At 33.8% G+C, this 22,974-nt stretch overlaps 1 non-coding gene across 1 annotated transcript; it reads left to right on the top strand.

Moving 5' to 3' along the window:
* Positions 1 to 8,570: 8,570 nt before the first annotated feature.
* On the top strand, positions 8,571 to 8,643 carry Trnak-cuu (transfer RNA lysine (anticodon CUU)). The gene has a single exon. It is a non-coding gene; the product is annotated as a tRNA-Lys (tRNA).
* The last annotated feature ends 14,331 nt before the right edge of the window (positions 8,644 to 22,974 follow it).

A 22,974-nucleotide genomic window follows, 5' to 3' on the forward strand; every position in this document is an offset into this window, starting at 1 on the left:
ATATGCACAATTACATATATAATTATATTGTCAGCAAACAGAGACAACTTCTTTTCTGATTTCTTTTTCTTGCCTAATTAATATTATTATGGCTCCTACTACTGTGTTAAATAGAAGTGATGTACATAAGCATTCTAATTTTGTTCCTGATTTAAGAGAAAACCTTTCAACTTTTCACCATTTAGAGTGATATGAGTTTGTCACATATAGTCTTTTTGTTTGTTTGTTTGTAATCAGGAATTGAACCCAGGGGTGCTCAACCACCAATCCACATCCCCAGCTCTTTTTACATTTTTTTTTTTTTTTTTTGAGACAGGATCTCCCTAAATTACTTAGGGCCTCGCTGAGTTGCTAAGGCTGGCTATGAACTTGCAATCCTCTTGCCTCAACCTCCTAAATTGCTGGGGATTACAGGGGTGCATGAACATGCCTGGCTCCACATATGATCTTTAAAATGTTGAGGCACATTTTTTTATATACCTAATAATGTCGAATTTTGCCAAATGCTTTTCTGCTTCTATAGAGATAATCATATGATTTCTATAATTCATTATGTTAATGTGGTATATCATTTACTGATTTCCATGTATCAAGCATATTTGCATTCAGGGATAAATCTCACTTGATAATGGGTGATATATTTAATGTGCTATTGAATTCAGTTCACTAACAATTTGTTGGGATTTTTACATTCATGTTTATTAGGGATACTGCCCTGTATTTTTCTTATGTTTTATTTACTTGGCTTTGGTATCTGCATAATCTGAGTTTGGAAGAGTTCCGTCCTCTTTAGTTTTTTGGAGGAGTTTGAGAAGGATTGGTGTTAATTCTTTTTGAAATATTTGGTAGAATTCAGCCATGAAGCCATCAGGTTCTGGCTTTTCTTTGACAGGAAATGTTTTATTATTCATTAATATTCATACTCATTGTTGGTTTTTTCAGATTTTCTATTTGCACATGATTCACTGTTAATGGGTTGTATCTAATAATTTATCTATTTCTTTTAGGTTTTCTATATTTTTTTAATATAATTGTTTATAATGACTTCTTATAATTCCTTGTATTTCTTGGAAAGTGTTTGTGTGTATATATGTTTTTAAATGAGACTAACACACACACACACACACACATTATATATATATATACACACACACATGTAAATATATACATACATATATATATATCTTCCCTCTTCTTTCTTTTTTAGTATAGATAAAGTGTTGTCAATCTTGACTATCTTTTCATAAAAGCAACTCTTGGTTTTGTTGACCCTTTTCTTTTCTTTTCTTTCTTTTCCTTCCTTCCTTCCTTCCTTCCTTCCTTCCTTCCTTCCTTCCTTCCTTCCTTCCTTCCTTCCTTTCTTTGTTTTTTTTAATCTTTTTTATGTATCACTACTCTGAACTTTGTCCTGCTCTTCCTTCTATTAATGTTGTGTTTATTTTGATCTTAACATTCTAGTTTCTTGAAGTACAACAGGTTATTTATTTGAGCTCTTCTATCTTAACACAGGCATTTATGGCTATAAACTTATCTCTTAGACTGACTTTTATTGTATCCTGTGAGACTTGGTATGTTGTGTTTCCATTTCCATTTGTCTCAAGATATTTTTTTCCCATTTTCATAGTTTCTTTGACCCTTTGGTTGTTTTGGAGCATGCTATTTAATTTCTACTTATCTGTGAATTTTTCATGTGTCCTCCTATTACTGGTCTCTAGTTTTGTTTTCCATTTTTGTTTCAGGAAAGTATTTGATATTATTTGAATCTTCTTAAATTTGTCATGCCTTGTTATGTGTTCTCACATATGATCTGCATAGGAGGATGCATCATGTGCACTTGAAAAGAAATCTGCTGCTTTGGGGTGGAATGCTCTATATATGTCTGTTGGGTTTGTTTGTTCCAATGTGCAGGTCAAGTCCAATGTTTCCCTATTGATTTTCTATCTGGATAATCTGTCCATTGTGGGAAAAGAAGCATTGAAGTCAGAGCGATTGTCATATTGCTGTCTGTTTCTCAGTTCAGTTAAGTTAATATTTGCTTTATATATTTGTTTGCTTCAATATTGGGCGTTTATATACTTAAAATATTTTATCCTAATGAATTGACCCTTTTATCATTATAAAATGACCCATTTTTTTCTTTCTTGTAGTAGTTTAACGTTTATTTCAGTCAGTGTAAGTATAAAATCCCATACTCTTTTGTTTTCCATTTGCCAAGAGATTTTTTTCTGTCTTTTCACTTTAAATCTGTATGTTTCTAGAGATAAATCTTGTTGCCAACACATAGTTAGACATTGTTTATTTTGTTTTTTAATCCATTTAGGCACCCTATATATTTTGATGGACAAATCTAGGCCATTTATATTTAAATAATTATTGATAGGTTACTATCATTTTTAAATTACTTTCTGACTTCCGTAAGTTTAAATGTCTTTATTTTTAATTTTAGTTAATGATTCTTTATTGAGATGTGAATATGATTTTTTATCTTTATTAAGAAAGTGAATAAGATTGGTGGATTTTTAATGGACTCAATATTTTTTAGATCTCTTTTATGTTCACAGAAAAAATTGAGTAAAGTTACAGAGATTTTTTTCATATACACTATGCCTCCACACATGTTTAGGCTCCCCCATTATCAAAATCCCTTGCGACCTGGTACATTTGTTGTAGTTGATGCACTTATATTGATACAACATTATCACTCAGAGCTTATGGTTTAAATTAGGGTTTGCTCTGGGTATTGAATATTCGGTGGGTATGGATAAATGCCTGATGATATGTATTCACCATTATTGTATCATACAGTCTAATTCACTGCCTTATAAGTCTCAAGTGCTCTTCCTATTCTTCCCTCCCCATCTCTAACCCTTGGCAAACTCTGATCTTTATACGGGCTCCATATTTACCTTTTCCCACCTGTTAAATAATTGGGATTGTATAGTATGTAGCCTTTTCAGATTGGCTTCTTTCACTTAGTAGTATACATTTAAGGTTCCTCCAAGTTTTTTTTCATGAATTTATAACTCATTTAATTTTAGTGCTGAATAATATTCCATTGTTTAGATTTACCACAGCTTATATATCCACTCCTAATATATCCATCTCCTAATGGACATTTTGGTTGCTTCCAAGTTTCAGCTATTATGAATGAAACTGCTATAAACATCCATGTGTAGGATTTTGTGTGGGCATGAATTTTCAACTCCTTTGGCTAAATACCAAGAAGCCCAATTCCTGGATCATATTCTAAGAGTATGTTTAGTTTTCTAAGAAACCACTAAACTGTCTTCCAAAGTGATTTTATGATTTTGCATTCCACCAGCAATGAATAAGAGTTCTTGTTCCACATCCTCACCAGCATTTGGTGTTGTCAGTGTTCTGGATTTTGGCCATGCTAATAGGTATGGAGGGGTTTCTCAGTTTCATTTTCATTTTCATCATGACATATGGTATGAAACATCTTTTCATATGTTTATTTGCCATCTGTATATCTTCTTTGGTGAGGTATCTGTTAAAGTCTTTGGCCCGTCTTTTAATTGGATTATTTATGTTCTTATTGTTGAATTTTAAGAGTTCTTTGTATATTTTAGATTACAGTCCCTTGTCTGACATCTCTATTGCAAATATTTTCCTGCAGTTTATGGCTTGTCTTTTCATTCTCCCCACAGTGTCTTTCACAAAGCAGAATATTTTAATTTTAATGAAGTCCAGATTATTGATTCTTTCTTTCATGCATTATGCCTTTGGTGTTGCAAGTAAAAAGTCATTGCCAAACCCAAGGTCATTTATATTTCCTAAGTTACTTTCTGGGAGTTATATAGTTTTGCATTTTACATTTTGTTCTGTGTTCCATTTTGAGTTAATTTTTGTGATGGGTATAAGGTCTGTGTCCTGATTCTCTTTTTTCATGTGAATGCCTTGTTGTTCCAACACTATTTAAAAAAAATGTTTTCTTCATTGTATTGCTTTTGATTTTTTTTCAAAGATCAGTTGAATATAGTTATACGAGTCTATTTCTGAGCTCTTAATTTTGTTTCATTGATTGATCTGTCTACTCTTTTACCAATATCACCTATTTTGTTTATTATACTTGTATCCTTCATCTTGAAGTCAAGCAACACAACTTTGCTTTTTCAATATAGTTTTTGATTATTCAGGGTCTTTTGCCTTTCCATATAAACTTTAGAATAAGTTTATTTATATTCTTAAAATAACTTGCATTGAGTCTATAGCTCAAGTTGGGAAGAACTGGAATCTTGACAATACTGAGTCTTCCTACCCATGATCATGGAATCTCTCTCCATTTATTTATTTTATTTCTTTCATCAGAGTTTTGTCATTTTCCTCATAGAAATCTTGTACTTTTTTATATTTATAATTAAGCTTCTTGGGGGGGAACATATATAGTACTTGCTGAATTCATTGCTGTTATAAAGGAAAAGTGGTTGACTTTTTTGTATTAACCTTATATCCTGCAACTCTGTTAAAGTTGCTTTTTAGTTTAAGGAGATGTATTCAGTCAATTCTTTTGGGTTTTCTTCATAGAGAATAAGAATAATATCAACTTCAGGAAAAGAAAGTCTTTTATTTTTTAATTTCCAACCTATATATCCTTTCTCTTATTTTCTGATTGCATTAGGTAGACTTGCAATACAATGTTGAAAAGTCATGGTGAGAAAGGACATCCTTGTCTTATTCCTGATCTGATATAGAAAACTTGGAGTTTACCATCATTACATATAATTTAGCTATAGGTTTGTTTTCTCGTTGTTGTTTGGTTTTTTTTGTACCAGGGATCAAAACCAGGTGTGCTTGACCACTGAGAGCCACATCTCCAGCCCTTTTGATTTTATTTTAACTTTTGAGGCAGTGTCTTGCTAATTGTATAGGGCCTCACTGAATTTCTGAGGCTGGCTCAGAACTTTCAATCCTTCTGCCTCAGCCTCCTGAGGCACTTGGATTACAGGCATGCACCACCATAGTTGGCAGCTATAGGATTTTTAAAATAGATATTCTTTATCAAGGTGAGAAAGTTTCCCTCTATTACTAATTTACTGAGAGTTTTTATAATAAATGGGGTTTTCTATTCTGCAAATTGCCTTTTCTGCATTTAATATTTTATGCATATATAATCATAATTTTTTTGTCTTTAATTATGCAGAAATTGATTTTCAAATGTTGAACCAGTCTTGAATTCTTGGGGTAAATCCTACTTGGTCATGTTGTGTAATTTTTATCACGTACTGTCTTATTCAATTTACTATTGCATGGAATTTTTTTGTAGCTATGTTCATGAGAGATTTTGGTCTATAGTTTTCTTGTAATATCTGTCTGGTTTGCTATTAGGGTAATGGTACTTTCATATAATGAGTCAGTAACTATTCCCTATATTTTCATATTCTGAAAGAAACTTTAGAGAATTTGTTTAAATTCTTCCTTAAATGTTTGGTAGAATTCATCAATGAACTCATCTGAACCTAGTGTTTCACTATTAGATTTTTAAAAATAACCCCACATTTCTGAGGAGAAAACAACCTCTTGGTGATGTATTTTTAAAATTGTATTGCTAGATATTACTGAATCTCTGAATCAACATTCATGATTTTATTTCTTTTTTATAATAACTTCTCATTTGGGTATCAAGATTAAGCTGGTCTCAAAAACAATTATGTTTTTCTGTTTCTTGAAGACTTGGTATTAAATTGATGCTATTTTTTTTTTTTTTTTTTTGATACCAGGTGTTGAACCCAAGGGCACTCAACCAACAATTCACATCCCCAGCCCTTTTCACATTTTATTTTGAGGCAGGATCTTGCTAAATTGCTTATGGCCTCTCTGAGCTGCTGAGGCTGGCTTTGAACTTATGTTGTTCCTGCTTCAGCCTCTTGAGCTGCCGGGAACACAGGAGTGTGCTACTGTGTCTGGCTTACTTCTTTCTTAACAATTTAAAAGACGTCATCAGTGAAGCGCTCTGTGAAGAAAATTTATTTGGGGCAGTGTTTCAAAAAAACATTTAAAATATCTTCAATAGACTTAGACTACAGAAATCTTCTCTTTTTGTGCTCATTTTTAGAGATCTGTCTGTAAAGCAATTTTGCATTTCACCTAAAGTCACATATTTATTGAAAAATTTGGGTCATAATCTCTTGTAATGTTTTTATTATCCATAAATTTTTTTGGATGATAAAAAACGATTTTTAAATGTCATACTCAAAGTTTACCATTAAAGTACATTTTTTCTCTTTCAAGAGGCAAACTTTGTGTTCATTTCCTCTTTCTGTGTAATAAATTACCACAAACTTGATGACTTCAAACTGCACACATTTATTTTCTTACAGTTCTTGAAGCCAAAAATCCAAAATGAATTTTGCTGGGCTAGAATCTTGGTGTCAGGAGGATCGCACTCCTTATAGAAGTTGTAGAGGGTAATCAATTTCCTCGCCTTTTCCAGTTTTTTTTTTTTTTTTTTTGAGTTGCATTTCTTGCCTTTCTTGGCATGTGGTCCCTTCCTCTATCTTCACAGCCAAAAGCGTAGCACCTTGCTTCAGTTGTCAAGTTGCCTTCTGTCTCTGTAGTCAAATAATCCTGTTTTGCTCTGATTTCATTTAGGGTCCACGCAGATAATCTGGAATAGTCTACCTTTGCTTATATCATTTTCTTGATATGTACACCCAGATGTGGGATAGGTGGATCATAAGGTAGACAGGCTTTTAGTTTTCTGAGGAACATACTCATACTGTTCTCCATAATGGCTGTAAAATTTACATCCTCACCAATATTAGATGAGTCTTATTATCTCTGCATCCTCACCACTATTTGTCTATCTGTTATTTTTTGCTTTTTTTTTTTTTTAAAAGCCATTCTGCCAGGTGTTGAGAGCCGTTTTCCTATGCTTTTGGCTCTTTGTAATTCTTTTTATGAGAAATGTCTATCTAGATCTTTTGCCCATTTTTAAATTGGATAACTTTTCTAATTGTTGAAAATTTGTGTTCCTTAGATATTCTGGATATTAATCCCTTAACCATTGAATAGTTTATAAATATTTCTCCCTTTCTGTACGTTGGTCTGTTTACACTATTAGTGTCTCCTTTGCTATACAGAACCTTCTCAAGTGTGATATAATCTTTGTCTCTTTTTGTTCTTATTGTCTGTGTTTTTTATTTGTGTGTATTCTTGTGGTTTCACTCATTCTTCTTTTTCTAATCTCTTTTGGGTAAATAATTAAACAATGGATTTTGTGGCCTTTTCATTTGCTAATCTGTGCATTCATGGAAGGTTTGAGAATCCATCTAACATAGCGTAGGTGCATTTCACAGTTAATACAGAGAATATTCATTATGGCTCAGGAAAATATATTAAATTTTGCTTTTTAAATTGTTTTTTTATTTAGAAGGGGTTTACTTAGTTTCCAAACATTTGGGACTATTTGTAATGATATATTTGCTATTTGATTCCTGCTTAATTTTCCTAAGTTGAAGTATAATTTTAATCCTTGATTAGTTAGCTTTTAAAATCAGTTTAGTAGACCATGAATTTTGATAAATGTTTCATGGGTACTTGAAAAAATTTAGCATTTTGGGTGCATATTTTATATATGTCTACATGGTTAAGATAATCATCATGTTCACTTCTCTCTGTTGCTGAGAAAAGTGTGTCAAAGTCTCCTACAATGACTGCAAATTTTTGTGTTTCTTATTTGAGTCCTGTTAATTTTTAGCTTCTGTATTTGAAGCTATGTTATTTGCTGGATACAAATTTAGTATTGTTTTAAATTTTAGGTAGCATAACATTTTTCATTGTAAAATGTCCTTTATCCCTATAAATGCTTATGTCTTAAAATATATTTTTGTATTTTATAGATCTACCAGCTTTATTTTAATTAGTATGCATAGGATATCTTTTTATATCTTCTTGCATCACTACTATGTCTTATCTCTTGTAGGCATCAAATAGTTTGGTTTTTAAAAAAATCTAGTGTGAAAAATTAAACCACTTTTCTGTCCTTTCTTTGAGTAATTTTTGTAGTACTGGTATTCTTTCTAAAGAAAGTTAATTAATTTCTGAGATTAAAAACATACTTTATGGGCTGGGATTGAGGCTTAGCAGTAGAACACTCACCTAGCATGTTCGAGGCCCTGGGTTTGATCCTCAAAACCACATAAAAATAAATAAATAAATAAAGATATTGTGTCCAACTTCAACTAAAAAAATAAATATTTTTTAAAAATACTTTTTTTTAGTGAATAGGTATTTAATTACTGGTTTGATTTCTCTATGACTCATAATTTATAAATGTTTCTCTTTCTTCTTAGTTAATTTTAGTCATCATAGTATTATTTACATTGGTCTATATAGGACATTGGCCTGCCCAGAGGCCTGACCTATGGTTATGTAGAATTATATTTATTAATTTCTGAAACTGAGTTCTAATTTAATTACTCAGTGATTGGAGATTATATGCTTTATTATTTCAATCTTTTGAAGTGTGCCAAAATGAGACTTATGGTCCAGAATGTGTTCAATGTGTCAAAAACTCTCTCATACACTTGTTAAAAAATAATAAGTGTTGGGCCCGGCTAGCTCAGTTGGTAGAGCATGAGACTCTTAATCTCAGCTTTGTGGGTTCGAGCCCCACGTTGGGCGCCAAATTGCGTACATTCCTGTCACTGGTGTGGTCAATTAATCACTAGGCTACCTCAGTTGTGGGGAGTAGAGACGTGGAATCAACACACAGACTCTGGGAGCTGGTGAGAACTGGCTGGTGGCCTCCTATCAAACATCCAGTAGCTCAGTTTATTTTTGGAATGCATACAACTGTTATAGGTTCTGGTGGGGCATGCCCATCAATCAAAGATAAGCAAGATAATATCCATAAGCCAGTCATCTTCTGCCGAATGTAACTGCACTGTAAGGAAACTCGAAATATTGCTGTCATGGTGGAAAGCAGTCTGGAAGGGTCTTTGTCCCTAAGGAAGAGAGGGGCTTACTGAGTCAGGGGTTTCATGCCCTGAAGCCACTGGCTCTCAGTTTCCTGGCCTGGTAGTTTGGCAATGCTAACCACACAAGTGCTAAGGATGTGGTTTCACTAACAGCTCACTAGAGCAGAGTGCCCCATCCTGCAGGCGTTCCTATCAGGCCTGAATGAACGGATTCTTCAAGCACTCTGAGCTGCTCGTAGCTGCTAGCTGCAACTGAAAGTTATTTCAACAGGCGAGGATGTGGGGAAAAAGGCACATCATACATTGCTGGTGGGACTGCAAATTGGTGCAACCACTATGGAAAGCAGTATGGAGATTCCTCAGAAAACTTGGAATGGAACCACCATTTGACCCAGCTATCCCACTCCTCAGTTTATACCCAAAGGACTTAAAGTCAGCATACTACAGTGACACAGCCACATCAATGTTTATAGCAGCTCAATTCACAATACCTAAACTATGAAACCAACATAGATGTCCTTCAACAGATGGCTAGATAAAGAAATGTAGTACATACACACAATGGAATATCACTCAGCCTTAAAGAAGAATGAAATTATGACATTTGCAGGTAAATGGATGGAGCTGGAGAATATCATGCTAAGTGAAATAAACCAAACCCCGCAAACCAAAGGCTGAATGTTTTCTCTGATGAATGGATGCTGATCCATAATGGAGCAGGGAGAGAATGAAGGGACTTTGGAGGGGAGTGGGATAGGGGGAGGACAGTGGAATGAGATGGATATTATTACCCTATATAGATGTACGATTACACTACAGGTGTGACTCTGCGCCATGTTCAACCAGAGGAAGGAAAAGTTGTACTCTATTTGTGTATGATATGTAAAAATTCATTCTATTGCCATGCATAACAAATTAGAACATTAATAAAATAAAATAAATTTTAAAAAGAATACATGTGATAGGAAAAATATGCAGATTATGTAGTTGTTGCATATAATTTTCTAGGCATGTTAAAACAATTTCATTAATCATGTTGTTTAAATCTTGTACAGCTTTTCTGTTTGGAATCCTTTTCCTTTGGTTTGAAGAATTTCCTTTTCTCTGTCTTGTAATGTGGTTGCACCAACAACACATTTTTCAGAAAATGTCTTTATTTGCTTTCCATTTTTGAAAGGTACATTTGCCGAGTATAAAATTTTAGTTAGGTTGGCCTTTTATTCTTCCAAACTGTAATCATACTGTTTCATTGTGTTCTGTCTTTTAGGGCTAATGCCGCAAAGTCAACTCTCATTCTCACTGTCTGCTGAGTGGGGGTATACCCCCTCACTCATACTCCTGCTGCTTTTAAGATTCTTTGTTTTTTCGCAGCTTGACTATGAAATGCCTGGGTGTTTTTGTTTATTTGTTTGTTAATTTAGCCTACTTGTGAATCATTGCTGACCCTCTTGAAACTTTGGGTTCACATATTTCAAAGTAAGATGATTATTGTAATTTTTAATCATCATCTCTTACTTGATGCTCCTTGCATTTTCTCCTTGGCTCACCTGGGACCTCAAAACATGTACATTTCTCGGTGTCCCACATTGTTTTTACATTCCTGTTTCAATTTCATTTTCCCTCGATGTATATTTAGTTTAAAGCTTCTTTACTAACCAGCCTTCTTATTCACTTAGCCTTTCGTGTATTATGAAAAGTCTACCATTAACTCTACCCACTGAACTCTTAATTTCTACCATGACATTTTATAGTTTTACCATACACAACCTACTTTTTGTAAACTATCTCTATTAAAATTCCTCATATTTGCATGCATTTTTTTGTAAATTTTATTTTTCCTAATAGTAATAGTTATTAGTCTTTCCATGCTAACTTCAATATCTGAGTAATCTCTGTGTAAACATTTAATAAATTATTTTGTTACTATCCATCTTTTTCTCTTTCTTCCTTGCATGTTTAACAATTTTTATTCTACTTTTTGACATTGTGAATGGTATTTTATATAAAACCTCAATGATTTTCTCTTCCAACAGTAAATGATGAGTTTTGTTCAGGAAAGTACAGATACTCTTCAGTTTCTGATGGGACTATCCTGATAAACCCACTTTAAGTTGAAAATATTGAAGTAAAAAAAAGTGTTTAATACAGCAGTCCTCTCATCCATGGTTTTGCATTTCATGGTTGTAGATACCAGCTGTCAGTCACAGACCAAAAATACTATTTGTCTTGATTCTTTAAAAAGAGAGAGGCCACATTCATATTGTAATCAACTTTATTGTTATAATTATCTGATCTTATTATTATTTATTTTTATTCACTATGTCTAATTTATAAATTAAATTTTATCATAGGTATGTATTTATAGCAAAAAATATCATACATATGACGTTCTGCATATTCACAGCTTAAGGCATCCACTGGGGATCTTGAAACAGTCCCTCCCAAATACAGAAAACTTTTTGGCACTTGCTAGAGCATTGGGACATTTACCCTTGTGATCATGTGGCTCAGAACTGCAGCTCACTTCTGCTGTCCAACATCACAAGAGTGTATTGTTTCATGTATTACAAGTCCAAAAAAAGATTAAACCAAAATTTGGAGTGTTTTCTACTGAAAGCATATCACTTTTGTATCATTGCAAAGTGGAAAAACTTTTAAGTCAAACCATCATAAATTGTTAGTCATGTTTCTACCTGATGATAGTCTAGATCCTGTGGAGGTTTGGCTTTAGGCTTTAGTAGGGTAAGTGTTGGCCTTTTATCTTATGGTAGGTGTATTCCTAAGACTTAGTGTTTCTAGGATCTCAAAGGAATCTCCTAGGTCCTCACCAAGATATTTCCCTTTGCCTATAGTCTAGGGTGCAGCAGAAGTTTTTTTGTTTTTCAATGTCTTTTGGAGCTTTAGTTAAATTCATATTTAATTCCTGATATGTTACTTTACTTTGCGTTCTTTCTTTTTTTGGCACCAGAAAATCATCAAATTCTCCAAGAAACCAGTTTCTCATCTTAATCTTTCCACTATTTTCTATTATTGTTATTGTTTAATTTCTTTAACTTTCCTTGTATTTGGTTCAAATTTTCTTTCTCTTTTGGGGATGGATGGTAATCAATAATTTTCAGCTTTTTAATTTTGCTAATATATACAGTCAAGATTATAAATATCCTCTAGGTATAGTTTTGACTACATATCACATTTTTCTAAGTAGTTGTTCATTAATGTAGGATTCAAAATACTTTCTAATCTTTGTTGTGTTTAATTATATGATCCATAAGTTATTTAAATGTGTATTTTTTAATTTACAAATATATGTGACATACTGGTTATTTTGCTGTTAGTTTCTAGCACTGTGTTTTATTTAGAGAGAAAACATAATGTTAAACCCTTGAAATGGTTTGTGACTCTATAGTACATACTTAGTATTTTCTTTGCCCATATTCAATATTTGAAGATTTCAGGCCCAAACAGAAGATTAAAAATCAGATTCCAGTTTTCTAGGAAGGCCAGTAGACTTCTGGTTCAATTTACACAAAGTATGCAACCCTTCAGCAATCCCAACCCAAAATTGGTTTGGTCTACCTGGGTCTCTTCCTTTGGGATTTCAACCTCTAGAACCAACCAAATCTCACTTAGCTTTCCTCTCACCACTCCTTTTAAATACGCTAAAGGTTCTGAGTGCTGAGCTCTCCTGTATGGGTGTCTATTAGGGTTTGGATGGGAGGTGTCCCCCAAAAGCTCAGGTGTGAGACAGTGCAAGAGCATTCAGAGGGGAAATGATTGGGTTATGAGAGCCCTAACCCAATCGGTGAATTAATTATCTGATGGGATTAATTGGGTGGTGACTGGAGGCAGGTGGGGTGTGGCTGGAAGTGATGGGTCATTGGGGACATGGCTTTGGGGTATATATTTTTATTTGGCAAGTGGAGATCTCTCTCTCTCTTTCTTTGCTGCCTGTTTACCATGTAAGCTGTTTCCCTTTGCCACAGTCTTTCACCATGATGTCCTGCATCACCTCAAGCCCTGAGGAATGCAATCAACTTTCTATGGACTGAGACCTCTGAAATTGCGAGCCCCCAAATAAACTTTTCCTCCTCTACAATTGTTCTAGTCAGGTCTTTTAGTTTCAGCAGCAAACAAAAAAACAAACAAACAAACAAAAAACCTGAAACACTTTTTAAACCCAATCTGAAAATCTTTTTCTTGTTAGTTATTTGGTAATTTTAAGAAGATTGAAAGTATTTTAAGTCACTTTTTATTTGTTTGATTATTGTCCTCTGTGAAGTTAAAGTATTTATAATATCATTGATGGAAATAAAGTTCAACTGTTTTGACTCCATGTGGATATCTGTGTGACCCCATATGATTTACTGAAAGGACCAGTCTCTGTAGTACTATCCTTCTCATGGGTCAAGCATACACATATTGAGTGTGCTTCTCAACTCCAATCCATTTCATTGGTTTATTCATTATTTCTTACATCAGTTCTACCATTTTAATCACTACTTACAATAATAAAGTTTAGCAGAGTAAGTTCTCTTCATTTTACAATTTACCTTTTGGGGTTTTCTAATCAATTTTCACAAAAACTTGCTGAGTAATTATTTTGAAGCCAGATTTAAAATTAAGTAGTCAGTGTAGTTAGGTACATGGGGTCTAATATTGAGTAAGATCTAAAATGAAGGCCATGTTGAGAATGAATTCCAGAAATGCAGGACAACTCATGGAATGTTAATGAAGTCCCAAGAAAAGCCCTAGGCCCAAAGTCCATCCCAAAGAAATGTTAATGAACAGCCCCAGCAGATTTAAAGATAGCCTATCTCAAAGAAATGTTATTTTGAAGTCTTTCCTGCCCAGATTACTTCTTTGGCCCACCTGTGTCCCACCTGCCTTCCAACCTATATTCCATCACTGAAAGAACTATAAAAAGGGGAAACAACTACACTTCCACGGATTCCACCTCTTGGGTCCCCTTCTTCTTCCAGGAGAAGTCTTTTCTGCTGTCCTTTAATAAACTTCTAATTTCTACTCTGCCCTTGCCTTGGTGTGCTTCTCTGGTATTATTCTTCAACATTGGGGAAGCAAGGATTTGTCACTGGCCAACAGCAGTAACAGTTTGAGATACTTTGAATCTATATATTAGAGAATTGATGTTTTAAAAATATTGAACTCAATACATGAGCATATTACATTTCTCCATATATTTAAATACTTCAACTGCTCTCAATATCATTTATTATTTTTCTATATAAAGTGCTTACAAAGCTTTTTGTGAAGAGATTATTTTAAAGCTTACTTTTCTCATTTTTGTTGCTTTTATATAGAAATATTGAAAAGGTCGGGCGAACGTCGGAGGAAAAGACCACTAAGAGACCGTCCCATGCAACAGCAAAGGGTTTATTGGGGGTCCAGCATGCTGGGGCTCAGAGCTCACTTCAGAAGAGCAGAGAACAAAGAGCCCCAAGAACAACTTAAGCAGAGTTTATATACATTCTTTGGAGAGGGCAGGGACTTTACATACATCATAGCATCCCTTAGCAAATCATCACATACCGCGGGAAAATCAAATAAAAACTCTAAAACATGATTAGCACATTCACTGGTGGGAACAGGTTGGGTGAGGGTGATTGGTCAGTACTAAAAAGGGGTATACATTCAAACTGATTGGTTTAAGCCCTGAGGTGTATGGGTTGTTAAGCAACTAGGTGGTCAGGGGAGATTTCGACACACATATAATGGGCAGTTCCGGGAATTGTCTTAACTGCCACAGGAATTTCAGGTTCTGAGTGCAGCTTAGAAACTTTACAAAACCTGGTCCTTTATATTTCAATTTCAATTCCTTTATCCTTTCAATATAATTGATATTACAAATATTGACCATAAAGTCACAATTTTTTTCTGATAACTCTAACTGTAATATATTTAGTTGCACATATAGTTTTAATGCCACAATATATTACTATTGTTGCTTCATTCAGACAATACTCAGATTTATTTACATATTTGCCCTTTCAGTTGCTTGAAGCAGTCTTTCTTCTCTGAATTTCATCTTATATCTTTCTGACTTATAGAAATGCCCCCCTGTGAAACTTTTCTTAAATATGTTTACTGTTAATAGATTCACTTAGTTTTAATTTGCTTTTTGAAAATAACTTCAGTTTGCTTATATTTTAATTGGGTATGTGATTCTAGGTGGGAAGGTTCTTTTCTTTCTGCATTCACAATATACAATTCTAATATTTTTTTCTGCTCTCATAATTTCTGTTGAATAGCTACAGTGTTATTGTTAATTCCTTGAACAAAATATTCCATTTTCCCTTAGCTGCTTTTACATTTACTCATTTCCCACCCCCAAAAAATTCTAAAACAGTTTTCCAAGGGTTTTTATACATGTTTCTCCTAATTGTAATTTATAATTGTGCTTGTGTCTGTTCCTTGTAATATTATATCAATTTTTGAAAACATCCTGCTATTATCCTTTGAAATATTTCTTCTGGCATATTCTTCTCTGTTTCTGGAACTCAGACATTGTCACCATGTCTAATTATCTCTTGTGATTTTTTTTTTTTTTAGTAATTTCTATAATTTTGTACTTGATGATTTAATCTAAATGTTTTCTGCTAATGTATCTTCCAGTTTATAATTCTCTCCTTCAGCTTTATCTAAACTGTTGTTATATCTATTTATTGAGTATTTAATCTATTTTTTCTCTAAATTAACTTTTGTTTATTTGTTTTGTTTTTTGGGATAGGGTCTCACTGCGTTGCCTACATGGTCTTGGTGTTAAACTCCTGGACTCAGGTGATCCTTCCACCTCAGCCTCCCTAGTATCTGGAACTACAGGCCTGCACCATTTTATCCAGCCTACACTGAACATTTTATATGACTCTAAACATTCCCAGCATCTATGGGTGAACTTCTCATCTTCAGGCAATTGGGGGGGGGGGAGATATTAACAATATATATTAACAATATATAATTAATGTAATTAACGATATATATTAACAATATAGAACCATCTCAACCACAAAAGTTTAAGTATGATTGGAAGCCAGGCTTTAGTACTTAAGAGGGATGCTTTTTGTTTTCCAGTTTTTATTTACTATTAGAACATAACCTTTTGAAATCCAAAGTGAAAGTCTTGGATGTATATTAGGGTTTCGCCTCCTGAACTCTAGTTTTTGTTATTTCAGCTTTGTACATTTGTTAAAATATCTGCTCAGTTTCTCAGTCCCTAAAAATCCCTGCTTAGAATTTGCCTTCACCTTTATTGAAAAAAAGGCCTAAAGGAGCTACCTCCTGTCTTTTAGTAAGAGACTAATCCATGCTCTGCCCCCATGACTTAATCACTTCCCTACTTGATGTTTGTTTTAGTCCATTTGTACCAATAGCAAGACACTACACTAGGTAATTTAGACTAGGTAAAAAGCAGTCCCTAATGTAGGGCTTACTGGGTTTTCTTTTTCTTTTTAGTATTTTTCAAATCTTTCTAATATCTTCAAATACTTTTTCTTAATCTTTATCCAGTTTTATAATTGTTATCAGTGGGAGAATTGGTCTAAAATAATAACACTATTGGTGGTAGTTCCTACTTATTTGTATTTTTAATTTGCATAATTTTGCATAGTTATCTATTCGTTACCAGTATTTTCAATTGTGTCTTTTACGCATCTAGACATGATAAGCATTGTTGCTTCATAAACTCTATCTGGTAATTTCAATATCCAATGCACATCTGTCTCCTGTCTTTTCTATTGCTTCTGGCTCACAGTATCCTATTTCTTTTTGTCTTTTGTTACATTGCCTGTGTACATCAATTGTCCTTTAAAACAAAAAGTATTATTTTTTGAGGCTCAGAAAGAAGGTGTATTCTATTAGATATGATTTGCATTTGCTTTGAGCTGTTCACGAGATAGTAACCAATGGGAGATACTCTTAATCCAGCATAAAACTTGAAATTCTCATAAAAACCTTTAGAAAGCAATTCTACTGCAAGGCTAGCCAGAGACAAAATCTATTCAAAGGTCATTTTTCAACTTTCTTTCCTCTTAATCTCTTTTCCAGTAGCTAGAAAGCATTATCTGTGGATTAAGTTTACACCCCTTTGTGTCCTAAATTAAGTGTGAGTAGTCTCCTCTCAGATTCCTTGCAAAGGGTAGGTTCTAAGTTTGGACTTCCTCCTCTGTCCTCATCATGTTTTGGAAAACTCAGCATACACTTTCAAAGTTAAAAGCATCTTGATGTTTGTTTTAGTCCGTTTGTACCGATAACAAGACACTAGACTAAGTAATTTAGAAAGCATGGAAATTCGTTGTCTTGAAATTCTGGAGCCTGAGAATTCTAAGATCAGGTGCTGGCAGGTCTGGTGTCTGATAAAGGTTGCTCTGTCTCCAAGAGGGCACTTCTAGGCTGCATGCTCTGAAGAATGTTGTGTCTTTGGAAGGACAAAAAGGGCCTAAAGGAGCTACCTCCTGTCCTTTTGTAAGAGCCTCATCCATGCTCTGCCCCCGTGACTTAATCACTTCCCCAAAGGCCTCATTTCTTAATACCGGCACAATGGGGATTAAATGGCAACATGAATTTTGGAGGGGACACATTCAAACTAGAACAGTGCTCATGTGGACAATTTATATCTCTGTTGTTTTGTTCCTTCTTACCCTTTCTATGCCTGTTTTTCTTTTTTTTCATTTATTTATTTTTTTTACCATTTATTAACTTTTAAATGATTTTAAAATATTTTATCCAGAATTTAAATTTTTATCCTTAGTAGATTTACTATAAATAAAATAACTCATAATTATTGCAAATAGAAGTTCACTTTTTGTGTTTAATATATTGGGAAAAATAAAATGTGATTTTATGTAATGTGCTTTGGGGAATTTATTGGCATTTTTTTTGGTACTAATACATGATGAAAAATATTTCCTTGGTAGTTGAAACAAATGGTTGTTTAATTCTTAGTTGGGTATGGTGTTAATTATGTATGCCATTTTAGTTTATATATGGATCTATTATAACAAATCAATATGCTTTATTTGTGCACATGCATAAATATCATTTAATATTATCTTTGTCTAACACTACATATATTTACTTCTCTGTATCAATTTCTACGTTATGTACATTAATATATTTGACTATGATATTGCATATTTTAATTTTTAAAAAATAAAATTGAAGCAATTTTAAATTTATTTATGCTGAAGCACAGGCAAGCAGGTTGATAATGAAAAGAGAAAACAGCTAACTCTTGCGAGTCTAGAATTAATAGTGGGATAGCATGTGACGAGTCTAAGGTGAAAGGGCCAGTGAGTCTAGGAGCACCTAGAAATTAGGATTTCTGTATCTTAGATTGTACAAATCAGATAACAGATCCTAACATATATTGTCAGGTTTCTTTCATATGCTTTTCTTGGTGAAAAATTATTACCAAATTGACTTTCTTTAATTCTTGTTAAAGTATTAAAATGTATATAACAGACATTTTTTTAGAAAACTAATTCATGGGGAAATGTATTGTTCTATGCAGATTTCCAGTGGAAAACCTGCAGATGCTCACATAAGAAACATTCTTTTGAATACACATGTTGCAAGCCCCTTATATTTGCATACTCAAGAGAATAATTGTTTCAAAGATATGGGCTGTAAACACATGTGCTTGTCTACCAGATTATGAACACCAGACTTGAGACATATATTTTTCAGGTATACAGCTTGAGGAAATTATTGAATACTCAGCACAAATGCCACGTCTTGGGGAATATTTGGAGAAATGTAGGTGCTACTGTATTTTGAGTAATCAGTCCCTCCAGCTCTCATCCTGACGGGTGGAAAATTTATTTTATTTTCCTTCAACAAAGGGAAACAAAATTGTAGCTCTCTTAATGCATAGTTTGTTAAGCAATTTCCATTTTGTCATTGGATCTCACAGATGTTCAGAAATGGTTAAGTCAAAAAAAGCAAGTTTCAACTCATGTTTCAACTCATCAGTAACTTATAACAAAGTACATTTCAATCAGTTGGATGTTTGTTTATTTGACGTACACAAAAAGAAGCCTCTTTAGGGGCCAGTAAAATCCTTTCTTGCTTTATGGGCAAGAAGTTATAAAGTCACATACTATGCCCAAATATTTGACTTTTCATATATTCTTTGTAATTTATTTTCCCTGGAGCTGAAAGATGTAGAAATGTTTGCTTATAAATGCACCCTAGCAGCTTCCATACATCTAAGAAGCTCCAGTCTTCAAACTGTTATTCTCAGAATTTCTTCTAACTTATGCTTATTAAAATTGTCTCCAGATCAAATTTTCCAGAGAGTAGCTTAGAAGTAATTAATTTTATAAAAATTAATCATACCTCCTCCTGTAAAGTAGCCATTTCCAACCAGCCTGATCTAACAAGGGCAACCATACAGACTAGTTTGCCCAGGTCATTTCTGTTTCCAGAGAGCCATTACAACTAATGTCTTCTTATAGTCTCAAAAGGTATCCTTCTTAATGGTAAATTATATAGCCATACTGGATTGAAAAAGGCTTAAGACTCAGTATCACCCTGAAGGGGGAAAAAAAATCTAATATATCTATGCTGTACCCCTCCCCTAGTTAAACCAATGTGTTTTCAACACGCTTTCTTCTACTCTTTGAAGTATAATTTCTCTTTATTTTGGTTAGAAGTGTGCTCATGGTTCTTTAGTCGAACAATTATAGAAAATATTACTGTCTTCAATAATTAATGAATTCTACAGACTTCTTTCAGGATTTTCTACTATAGAGTAAGGAAATCTCTCTATATCTCTTCATTTTAGTGGTTTGCTGTTCTGCCATTGTTTGCCTATAAACAATTCCTTTCTCATAAGAAATTTATATAAAATAATTGTTTTAATATGCCAACTAAGTGGATTTAAGTGAGAACAAGTGATTCTTGTGGAATATTTACTGTGAAAAGTTTGCAGGAACTAACCAGTGTCTTTGTATTCATTTCCATATGTCTTCTGTCATTGAATTCTGGCTTTAGAGAAAGACATGCTCTTCTTAGGTCAGAATTACAGGTAACTAAGGCTATTTTTAGATTGATTATTTGTCTCATTTTAAAAACTTCGACCTTGACATTCTCTATTTTATAAACTGAATGACCACAAAACTGATTATACAGCTGACTAGATGGCATAGAAGAACCTGTATCACATAGTTCTTATAAGAGTCCTGTAGTAATTCTTTCTAATCTTTTTCAGAACATGTTTTTATAAATAACATGAATACTTTTGAACTTAAGGAAAAACAAATAACAAGACATAAAGATTCATGAAAACATCTTTTATAGAACCAGATAGATTCATGAAAACATCTTTTATAGAACCATGTCAGCCTTTAATTCAGAGTACTTTTGTATAATCCCAACATCTTGATCATCTTGGGTGGCTACAGGGGCCTCAATTAACTTATGTTTAGAAACACTGTAGGTAATAGGGATAGTTATATTCTTGAAAGAGTTTAAATAAGCAATTAGAAGTTATCTTCAGTTAATTAAAAAAAAGTGAACAAATCAACAAGGTCTGAATGTACTCCATAGCATTGTACTTTTACTTGATTTTCTATTCTTGTGAGTAAGCATATCAGAATTAGTATGTCTTATTTATTCTGTTGAAATGAAAAGTCAAAAGCCATCCATAGAACGTCACTTTCTACCCTCAGATATGAACGTCAGTCAGAGCTCAATGTGAAAAATAAGTTTTATCTTTTCTCATTTCTGCAATTTGATTATATCCCTTTATCAATTTTAGGACTGCAGTCTTTTACTATGTTTTTTATCCACCCTGTTTCATATGCTATTGTGTTTAGTGTTAGAATATGTATTCATGATAATGAGTCTTATAATGGAGTAAGATAGAATTTTTTGAAATTTCTTCTTACATAAGAAGTTAGAAATAAAGAGGCCATACTTTTTCCTCTATTTTTCCCCACCCTGGGGAACACCCTTGATTCCTAACTTTCATATTGCTAGGTAATAGAAACTATGCTTGCATTGTTTGAAATAACCAATAAGCATTACTTTCTTCCGTTCCTTCCCATGATCACTGGTAACCTTGAGGTAGTTCATCTCATAGACTTAAATACTTGAACTTAATAAAGTTATCTGCCACCCTTCCTGGACTCAACAAATGCACAAGATGGCAAGTCCCTGTAGACCTATGGCAGGAGAGAGATTTCAAGGTTGTACCAGCCCACGTGGTGTTCAGACATCAAAATGTAAGCATCTTCCCTTGAGTCTCCCCTTACCCAAGAGTTCAACACGACTTTCCTGGTGGCCCGTGTGCTTGCCAAACCAAGGTTATCTCTTGCTTTAAATGCCTAGGAAAATCTGAGCATATGTGGTGTTACTATGGATAAATCATATCTATAAGGTTTTTGACTTTTTTTTTTGTCTTTTTCTTCCCTGGTTGAGCTTAAAATGAGAAACAGAAACCAGGGACCTGTCAAATACATGTGAAATATGAGGCTTTCTTTCTAAAACAGGAAATATATAAGGCAGCAAAAACATTGTTGAAGAGAGGCAAATACAGATAAAATTCAGATATATTTTATTCCCAACATGGACTTTTGCCTAGCTATGATGAATAGGGGTTTGAAATTGAATTCTGCCTTGTATTTTTGTGAGCAAATGATTCCCCACAAAAGTGAGTGTGAATGTGTGTATAGTTTGCCTTGTTGACATAGTATCTTTAAGTATTAAAAAAAAATTTAAATACTAAAAAAAAAATTTTTATATTGATTTAAACTACAGACAGCAGGAAAGATAATCAACTCAAAAAAACAACAACAACAACAAAAAAAAATCAAGCAGGTATACTACAAAGAAACAGTAGTAGCATACAAGTTGACTTAATAATTTAAATGAAATAGTCACGTTTTTGAATAGACATGTTTTTCTTAGCACCTCGGTAAGAATAAATAGAGGGGAAAAAAAATCCACGTATGTTCAATTATAGATTAAGCCCTCTAGAAAGAGCTTTCTTCCCATTCGTGGTTTGTGTTTAAGACAGAAATAACATTATTCTAAAGGTTAAACCTGTTTAGAAGCCATTTCACTTTTTAACCTAAATTTGGAAGGTTCTAAATACGTAAGAATCACATAAATGTAAACTATATTGTTTCCTTTCAGACTTTGTTCGACAAGAGCAGATAATAGTTCCCCACTGCACATTTAGATGTCTCCTTTATTTCTGAGCTTGCTTTCTCCTCCATCTCGCTTTCCCCACAATTTGGAATTTCGTTTCCTCTCATGTTTTATTGAAAAGGCTCTTTGCCATTATATCATTTCGTTTTCCGGTTTCATCCTTTTGTGTGAAGGCACATATTGCAGCATTCCTGGTCTAAGGACTCTAGACAGCGAGGGAAATGGGCAGCCACGAGAGGATCTCAGTCAAGGTTGAAAGAAAGCTTTTCTTTATGGTCTTTCTAAAAAAAAAAAAAAAAAAAAAAAAAACCGAATGCCCTGAATGGGGGGTTGGGGGGGAGCACATTTAGGTTATTGCCATGACAATTCTAATTGTTGGAACTTTATTCTTATTATGGTCTTTATTCCCGTTGGCCTCATCCTCACTGCACACATAGACGAGTCACTTTAATTTCTGGGCTGGTTTGGGAGAACATTGGGAGCCAAGAATCATCATCATCTTTTTTTTTTTTTTTTTTTTTTTGTTGCGATAACAAAAACACACGGTCAAGGGGGTCTAACTGGAATTGCATTTTATAGGCATGCAGAGATCGGTATGAAGGGAAGACATGCTCCCTGTGACCCCTGGAAGCTCTCTCTCTTCACAAATGATGGGGCCTACATTTTAAATTACAGGAGATTCCAATTACTGTGGAAAATTATGGGGCTCCATGAGCTCCCTCTATGGGCTAATTGAACGTCTGCAAATTATATTTTTCTTCTTCTTCTTCTTCTTCTTCTCCTTTTTTTTTTTTTTCTTCTTTTCCGCCCTTCTTCCCATCTCCCCCTTGACAAAGCCTCTGTGTGGCCTGCGGGCGGGCGCCAGGGC

Source organism: Ictidomys tridecemlineatus, chromosome 12 (assembly GCF_052094955.1).
Source record: "Ictidomys tridecemlineatus isolate mIctTri1 chromosome 12, mIctTri1.hap1, whole genome shotgun sequence".
Lineage (NCBI taxonomy): Eukaryota > Metazoa > Chordata > Mammalia > Rodentia > Sciuridae > Ictidomys > Ictidomys tridecemlineatus.